We start from the raw sequence: 9,367 nt of genomic DNA, 5'->3' as shown, positions 1-9,367 counted from the left end.
TGGATATTTACCCTAAAGATATGAAAACCCATATCCGAAAAGATATTTGCACATCAATGTTCATAGCAGCATTATTCACAGTGGCCAGGACATGGAAGCAATCGAAGTGTCCTACGATATGATTAGCTAAAGAAGCTGTGGTACATATGTACAATGGAATATTACTCAGCCATAAGAAGAGATGAAAATCTGCCATTTGCAACAACATGGATGGAACTCAAGATAATCATGCTAAGCGAAGTAAGCCAGACTGAAAAAGTTGAAAATCACATGATATCACTTATATGTGAGATATAAACCTAAAAGCAACAAATGAACAGCATAAACAGAGACTCGGGGACCTGTTTGGACTAGTGGTTACCAGAGGTTAGGTTGTGAGAGAGAAGGGAGGAGGTAGCCTAGGTAAAGGGAATCAAATATAGGGGGATTTGTGGGATGGCGAAGTGAGTAAATGGGATCAATTATACGGTAACTGAAGGAAACTGGACTCTGGGTGATAATCACACAATAGAATATATAGATGTCAAATGAAAAAGTACACTTTAAAATTACATAATTGTATTAACCAATGTTACCACAATAAACTTTTTAAAAAGTAAATAAATAAATAAATAAAATTATATCTAGGGGAATATACAGATTCTGAGTCTGATAAATAGCTATCATTTTTCTTCTGTGGTTAAGGAAGTCGTATTCATATTCTGGCTCATAAAACATGCGAACAGCATTCTTGTGTGCCAGTATTAGGCAAAAGATCAGAGAGGAATTACCCAGCGGTAATAAAACCAATCAATGTCATGTATACATCAAGAAACTAGCTATAGAGTTAGGCAAAAAAAAAAGTCGTAGATAAAGTCAACAGCCCAAAAGTTAAGATAAAGAACCTACACTTGTCTCTTGTTTCAACTCTAGCCACTATTTTGTTTTCTCTTATGCTTCAGCCCTCTTATTAGCAGAGAGGAGGTGAACATTTTCCCAGACACATCTTCCAAACTTACTGTTAGTGTTACAGTGATGCAGAATGAAGTCTTCTTCTAGTTGTAGCTCAATCTGCTGTGAGAACTAGGGCCACTCATTTAGTTACAGAGAAGCTCAATTGTTTTCTCATCTATAAAATGAAAATTTATATAATATCTAGTACACATAATTAACATACAAATGAAATAAATCTTGTATGGGAAAACTAATTTGTAAACACTGAATTGCTAGTATAAAAGTTAGATTACTGCCTTTGAGTTAGATGAGAAATATTTCAGAAAGGATCTATTTAGATCTATTTAGATCCTGGATCCCCCAACTTCCCAGAAAAATAGTTATAAAAGAAGACATAATTCCAATATAGTGAGAACACTAGAAGAATTAGTAATAATTATAAGATGAATAGAATTAGGGTAAAAAAAATACACAGTTTGATTGTCTATCCATGTTTAGCAACCTGAAAAAAGAACAAACCTGCAATTCTGAAAGAAAGTAGGAAAAAACTAGGAAGATTCTTCCTTGCTTACAGCCATAGAAACATCACTGGCCACGAATTGGGGAGTTTTGCTTATCCTGTAGGAATTCTTTTTGAGCCCGCTAAAGGATAGCTATTTCCTTCCATCTCCTCCAGCTCAACCATCCCTGTTCCACATACTACACACATGCATACCATTACAACCACTATTAATATCGAGTATTTAGGGGAAAGAGAGGGACCTGAAGCAGTGACCAGCTGTGGTTAGAGAGATGGGATGCCCCTTACCAGCCTGGTCTGCATAAAGTGCCTAAATGTGAAGTGGACTCCACATCATTCAACCCCATGACAGGAAATGAGGGAGTGGTGAGGACTCCGAAATCAAATTATAGTGCTAGTTCTAGGGGAAGAGTAAATGAATACTATTTTGGCATTTAAAAAAATGGCATAAAACCAAAAAAACAGCAAAGCATTACAAGTACTGGTTTTCTATCAGAGAAGCTTCTGTTTTTTCACTACAGCATAGAGTTTTCATGATCTGACCTGTGCCTTCTCCACTGTCATTTTTGGGAATTTTATATTGCATTTTACATTTTGGCAACAACAAAACTCTTGTATTTCTTTATTAACACTATGTTGTTTCTGTACACCATGATTTGCCTTAAAATAAAAATAGCTTTCCTTTCAGACACATGCTCTATCTTGCTGCTGCCTCCGCATTGTTAAGCCTCATTTCAAGTAACAAGTCATTCAAAAAATCTTTTCTAAATGCAAAGCTTGATTTTGTGGCCTTCTTCTGTGTTCTCAGAAAATTTTATGCATGAACTTGTACTACATATATCACGTCAAAAAAGTCTATACATATATTTCGGCTCCTTTCAACTGCATCAGGCAAACAAGTTCCCTAGGGCAGAGACTGTGTCCCTGTCTCCACTGTAGTGCCAGCACTAGACACAGTGCTTCTCTACTTCTTTCCTAGATAAGCAGTTCCTAGAATTTCAGAGGTTCTAAGATTCTGGGAAGTGCACAGGTGGTTTAGGACAAACCCACGAGAGCTAAAGGTAAAGAAAAAATAGAGCCAAAGGAGAGCCTGAAACAATCTAAAATTGATTGCTTGAGCTGACAGTCCAGAACTATCCAGTAGACAGTTAAATCCAAGAGTGTTGGCACAGGGGGAGGAGAAAGCCAAGCACAGATAGGAGGAGAGAGGGGAGAGAGTCAAGCGTACAGCAAATGAATTATATTGGCACACTGGAGGCAGAATCTGGAACTCTTTCTCCTGCTAGGAATCTGAGCTTCAGAAGCCTTGAATGAAAGCAGCTCTTGTTTTGGGACTAGGGTGAGAGTTGCTGTTAAAGATAGAAAAAAGGCAATTTTCACATGGAATATCTTATTTGAGACCCACTACATCTTTACCAAAACCAACACAAAATGTGATTTAATGTCACAAACACAAACAAAAGGGGATAAATAAGAAACTAAAACCTGTCTTCTGTGAACTACCCCAAAAAATTTCCAATCTATATTACCCTAAAAGTGTGTTATGCTAGCTGCCACATTATGAGAGACAGCAAACCATCAAAACAACTCCACAGAATGATTAAGTATATTGGTTGCAATGCTTCAGAAACTGCTTTTAGGTGAATTACATGCAGTTTCAATGTATGTTAACGAATGGTAAATTAAACTCAGAAATGTAATAAACAATAGATTTTGTACACACACACACATACACACACACACACACATACATGCAGACACACGAGTGTGTGAAATATTTACAGTACCTAAAACTGCCTGATTTGTGTTTGTAATAAACATGTGAATTTATTAAAGAGCCAAGGAAAAAAGTTAACATTAAATATTCAGAACAAGGAATAGTTTTATTCAAGAGAATATTTCATAGGCAGATGGAACTGAATATGCAAAATTGTTCCAGTTAAGCAAATGTCTCAGATAAATTTTCAAGATAAAATATGTCTTCAGTCCTATGCAATTTGCATTATTTTTAATAGTTTGTTACTAGATGGTTTTTTTATATGACTTAAGTTATTTTATCATCCTACTCCTTTGAAGCAACACTGAGTATGAAAAACTGAAATGCAAGAAAAGCTTCTAGGAGTAGAAGTAGAATAATGATGTTTTAACAGGACTCTGAAAGGATGACAGATGTACAAGGAAAAGTCCTTAAACATATTGGAGATGAAACCCATTAAGCCCCCAAACCTCATGATATCTGTCTCATCACTCAGTCTGGGATTCATTACACAAATGGTTCAGTATTTCCAAGATGCATTAGAGTTTGTGCCCTAGTGTTAGAGCTCCTTTCTTGGAATCACCATATTAAATTTATAGATGGAATTCTGAAGATAAAAATGTAATTTCAAGGTTAGAAAAGAATGCATGTTGCAGGGTTAAGAGATAGACTCTGAAATTTAAAAGCAAACAAACAAACAAACAACAACAACAAAAAAAACCCCTGTGTTTTGATTCCTAGTTCTAACAGATATAAGATATGTGATTATGGGCAACTTGCTAAATCTTAGTATGTTTTTGTTTCCTTGTCTGTAAAATGAATATAATATCACCTACCTCACAAAGTTTCTGGGAGAAATAAATCATACAATGATTTTTTTGTGTGATTTAGTAAGTCCATGGGTGAGGATAGAAACAAATGGCTGAAGTAAACAAATTGTGTAACATGCACATGAAGTGTTTCTATTGCAATGATCTATAAGCTCTAAGAGTTTCTACCACCTATATATGACATTAGAATGCTTCCTTAACTAAAATCAAACTCAACTAACAAATGAAAACAAGAAATCTGACTTCTGGTTTGAAACATAAATGTAGTTCAAACTTAAAAGTAACAATTTAAAAGAACCAAAGTCTCCAATTAATTTAACATTAGCTAAAAATAATTGACTGCCAAATCTTAATAGAAAAAAAAGGAATATTTTGAATATTTGTGTTATTTTCTTAAAACAGACAGAAGATGTGGGTAACTTATTTCTAAGTTGAATTACTAAACTCTCATGAGTAGTCATCATAAATTGTTAACACTCACTAAGTTTCTCTGAAAATATAAATGATTTTAAGGTTAGAATAGGTCTTTGCTATCATCAAGTCAAAGCACTTGCTTTCACAAGAGGAAACTGAACCCCAAAGACATGTGACTTGCTCAAGGTAATACAGGGTAGTGATCAGAGACCAGGTACTAGAATCAGGTCCCCAACTATAACAATGTTGTTCATTTTAAGACATCACATTGACAGTGGGATGAATTTACTAGTACAAACTAGAGAGAGACTATGCTCTTTGGTATTTGCTTAATATCTGTCAATTCCTATTGAGAGTCAAGTATCCCATATAATATACCAATTAAAAAGATATTTAAAAATTGGCCATCTTCAAAAAAATAGAAAAGAACTAATTTAAGTTGTAAAATTAGATTAATCAAAAATCCCAAGAGGGACAGAGTGAAAGAGGAGATAAAAAAAAGATAAAGATTATTTTCTTCATAACTTTCTTCAAGGATATGAAAGTTCATTATCAAGAGGAAAGTGTCGGTTGCCATCGAATTCAAGGCCAAAAAAATAAACAAAATACCAACAGAATTTCAACCATTGTGATAGATTGTGTTTCCATAGATGGCCACAGCAATCAATACCTCCCATTCAATATATTCCTTTACATTTCCCACTCAATAAGAGGAGTCTTTCCTTTCCTTTCTCCTTGAACATGGGTGGGTCCTGTGATCTGTTTAGAACTAGAAAATGTGTTAGAAGTGATGCTGTTTAACTTCCTTTGCAGGGTCTTAAAAGATCTGCACAGCTTCCAGCTTTACTGTTTAAGATGCCTTTTTTGAAGATCCAATCACCAAGCTGTGAGGAAGCACAAGCAGACATGTGGAGAGGACCACTTGGAAAACTGAGGCTCTTGGCTGACAGTTCACACTGAGCTCCCAGCTGAGGGTGAGCACCAATTCTCAGCTTATGAGTGAAGTCATTTGGACCTCCGGCCTCCCAAAACCTCATGTAATTCACACAAAGCAGAACTGCTAGGAAATGCCCTGCTCAAATTTCTGATCCAGAAAACAATGAACAGGTTAAATGGTTAAACGATTGTTGTTGGTAACTCAATGAATTAAGTTTCCAATGGTCACTTTCTGCTTATTCTTCAGGCTAGATCCCCATCCTTTGTGTTTCTGTAACACATTGTAACACCCCACAGCACTTGTGCTCCATCTTAATCACCTCTTCTCTTTACCTCTCACTGTGTTGCATAAAAAAAAAAAAAAAAAGTTTTATATAGTAATAGACAACTGCAGCAACTAGAGAAAATGTTGGGGGATCCTAACCATATATGTAACGCTTATAGGGACAATACTTATTCCTACAGATAATGTATAGTTTCTAAATTACATTAGTTTACATTGAGTAAAAAGGTCATAAAAAACTTTTCAGCAAAATAATATCTCTAGGTTTGAGCCCTTTAGCTACACCTTTTCTCAATTCCATCCAGGTAGTTCTAGGGATCCCCAGAGACTGATTCTCATCAAATGGGTCCTTTTTACAGTTCTACAGAACTTATTTTCTCTTTTTGTTCTTCAGGTTGCTAAAGTACCATTTCATGCTGTTACCAATGCTACAGTGAGCAGCGTTGCCACTGAAGCTCACCACAGGGGTGCTACTGATGTCTGTTCATTTCCGAATGCTTAAGGTGCTAAGATCTTCACAAATGATATTGATTAAGTCAAGCCCAACATCTCGTGAACCTTCTCAATCAGGACAAATATGTGACAATAACTGCCCTGCTGGAGCTATTGGTAAGCCTTTAATACTCTACAAAAATTTAAATAAAAGTCTTACCCTAGACTGAATGACACTCTCCTCTCTCATGCATTCCTTCAACAAATATTTATTTATTTAATGGCACAGTTCTCAGCACTAGGGTGAAATGGAAAATGAGGCAGACAAAGATTCTGTTCTCATAAAACTTACAGGCAGACCAAAACCAAACACATAAAGGAAATAACTACAAATTGTGATAAGCTATAAAACACCAGAAGGCTGGGATAGAACAAGATTAGGGAATTCTACCTTCTTCCACTCTTTAGAGGCTAGGGATAGCCTTTTTGTGTAGGTGGCACTTTAACTGAGTTCAAAAGTATAAGCTAAAGCAAAAAAAAAAAAAGCAGTAAAAAATATTTACTGACAGAGGAAACAGTATGTCCAAAGACCCTGAAGTTTAAAAGAATTTGGTCTTTTCTAGGAGCTGCAAGGAGGCCAAAGGACTTGAAATAGTTAGCTCCGGTATGAGTGGATTAGGTGAAGTTAGACAAACATGCAGAGAGTAAATTACGTAGGGACTCATAGGCCAGAGAAACAAAAATTGCACTAGATGTGCAATAGGTATCAAATAGCAGCTAACAAGGGAATGATGTGATACCATTCAACTTTTAGAAATATCAGCCTGGCTACTGTGATGAGAATGAAAGAGAACAGACTGAAGAAAGACAAAAATGGAAGTAAATTATAAATCCAAGGGAATATTGGGCTAGAGTAGAGAGAATGGAAGGAAAAGAAAGATGTTGAGATATGTATTCCAGCATTGCCCTTCTTCCTTGAACCACATAGTGAATCTCAATTGTCTATTTCATTACTCAGTCCTTCAAGTCAATAAACCCTGTTGAGCATTTATCAGTCCTTCAGTTCTGAAACTTTGGTGGTGATAGCTTTGTATCAGCTAATGCCTCTGGTACAAGTCCACATATTCCTCAGCAAAAACCTAAGTTACAGAATTAATGAGATTTTTCTGCACTGTACCAATTCCTATCAAATAAATTCAATTATGATGGCCAGATCAAAGATGTGGTCTCTTCTTAAATTTGTCTAAGATACCTTAAATAAATGTAATCTACCACATGATATCTTGTCATTGTTCTACCCCTATTTGATACAGCAGTAATCCAATTATTTCAAACCATCTTTGCTAAATTTTGTGCTTCTTTAGAGATAAAGAGAGCACAGCACCAGCAGTTTGGGTTTTATCCCCTGCTTCACTGCAACTCAACAGCTAGCATTCTTAAGGTAAAAGAGAAAGGGAAAAGCCAAACAATGTAGTAACTCTGAGCCCAAGGCAACTCTGTTAGGTTTGCCAAAGGCCAGGGGCTTGACCAGGTTTCCACAGGTCCAGTGTAAAAAAGAGATATAATGGATCTTAAATTAGAGGTATAATTCTTGATAATGTAAGTTATGTTAAGAAAGATATTTTGAAGTATTAAATATTGGTTACAGTTCATATAGCTACATATAAAATGAAATTAAGAAAGCGTCTTTGTTAGTGCTCTGAAAAAGGCCACTTAAAATGTTGTAGTTTTGTTTCTTTTCATAGGAAAACTCCTTGAAGGCAACAACCAGTATCAGTGATAACACAAAATGTGGGCATTGCTGAAGCCATTTAAAGGGACTTCTTTTCAGTGTGGGTGACAGTAGTTGCCTGAAGTTCCTGTAAAATTATGATGCCTTCTCTAAAACAACTAAGACCCTGTTGGAGGTCAGGATTGTTTTGTGTTTCCATGGTGCTATATGCAATGTGCAATGCACTATTCATGAAAAGAAAAAGGTTTGAACCCACAACGCTCTGTAAAGGGGTGAACAAGAAAAAGAAGGTTATACAGATTGAGAATGTGGTTATCAAAAAGGCAAATGACTTTCAACATCCAATTTGAGTTGATAATGAGATATGTCCTCAATGATCCCTTTTGTTTAAAAACAATTGTAATAATAATTACAGGTAAGTTTCAAGAGTGGTCATGTGCATCTGTAATATGTTTATGTATGCCCAAACCTAAAAAATATCTTCATTAAACATATAATTAGACATAGCTAATTCTTCACACAAGTATATATTATGTGTATCACTATCACCTTTGACTGAAGCACTGCTAGTTTTTTCCGAATGTTAGCAATGTTAGTATAATTTCAAATACTAAAAGAGCATGACAGGAGTATTATTTATCCTATATACGAATTCAATAAAAATCTTCTTTTTCTTCCCTTAGACAATTCTCTCTCTAAATTTCCAGATGGATAACAAGGTTTGACACATGTTAGTCTGAAGCAAATGTGCTTTCTTGCTATTCATTCTCTCTCTCTCTCTCACTCTCTCTCTTTCTCTCTCTCTCTCTTTCTCTCTCTCTCTCACTCACACTCACACACACATGACACAGGCAGAAAAAAATACCATTAGTTAATGGATGCATTGCTAGAACGGAAATCAAACTGAGAGCTCATAAAGCAAAGTAAAGAGAAGATAAAATGCTCCTGACAGTATACAAAGAAAAAGCAGGCTAATTGCCAACTCAGAAAAAAAATACTTCAGGTAATTATTTTAAAATCATATGCCATAATTTTTATTACTGGACTAAGAAAATTAATATGTAGAAGCTCAGAGCAAACTCAAGGCTTTCACACTGTTTCTGACATTCTCCAAAACTTAAGATTCCTCTCTCCACACTGCAGCCACTCAAGCTTGTATATAAACACACATCAAGTGCCATGAAACAGCAAGTTCCTTTTCTTTAAGACAGTTACATGCATTTTATGAGCTATGTTAAAAAACAAAATGGCAACTTATTTGTTGCATATGACTGCTCAGATTTTAATGAATACTTTTGATGAAAATTACTGATGTGAGCTGAGTTGTAATCCCCCAAAATTCATATGGCAAAGTCTTAATTCCTAGTACTTCAAAATGTGACTGTATTTAAAGATAAGGTCTTTAGAGAGGCAACTTGGTTAAAATAAAGCCTTTGGGATGGGCTCTAATTCAATACAATTGGTGTCCTTATAGGAAGAGGAATTTAGGACATATATATACACACACACAGAGAGAGAAGACCAGGTGAAG

This window comes from Pteropus alecto, unplaced genomic scaffold (genome assembly GCF_000325575.1).
Source record: "Pteropus alecto unplaced genomic scaffold, ASM32557v1 scaffold57, whole genome shotgun sequence".
NCBI classification, from domain to species: Eukaryota; Metazoa; Chordata; class Mammalia; order Chiroptera; family Pteropodidae; genus Pteropus; species Pteropus alecto.
This window is presented reverse-complemented; position numbering follows the sequence as displayed.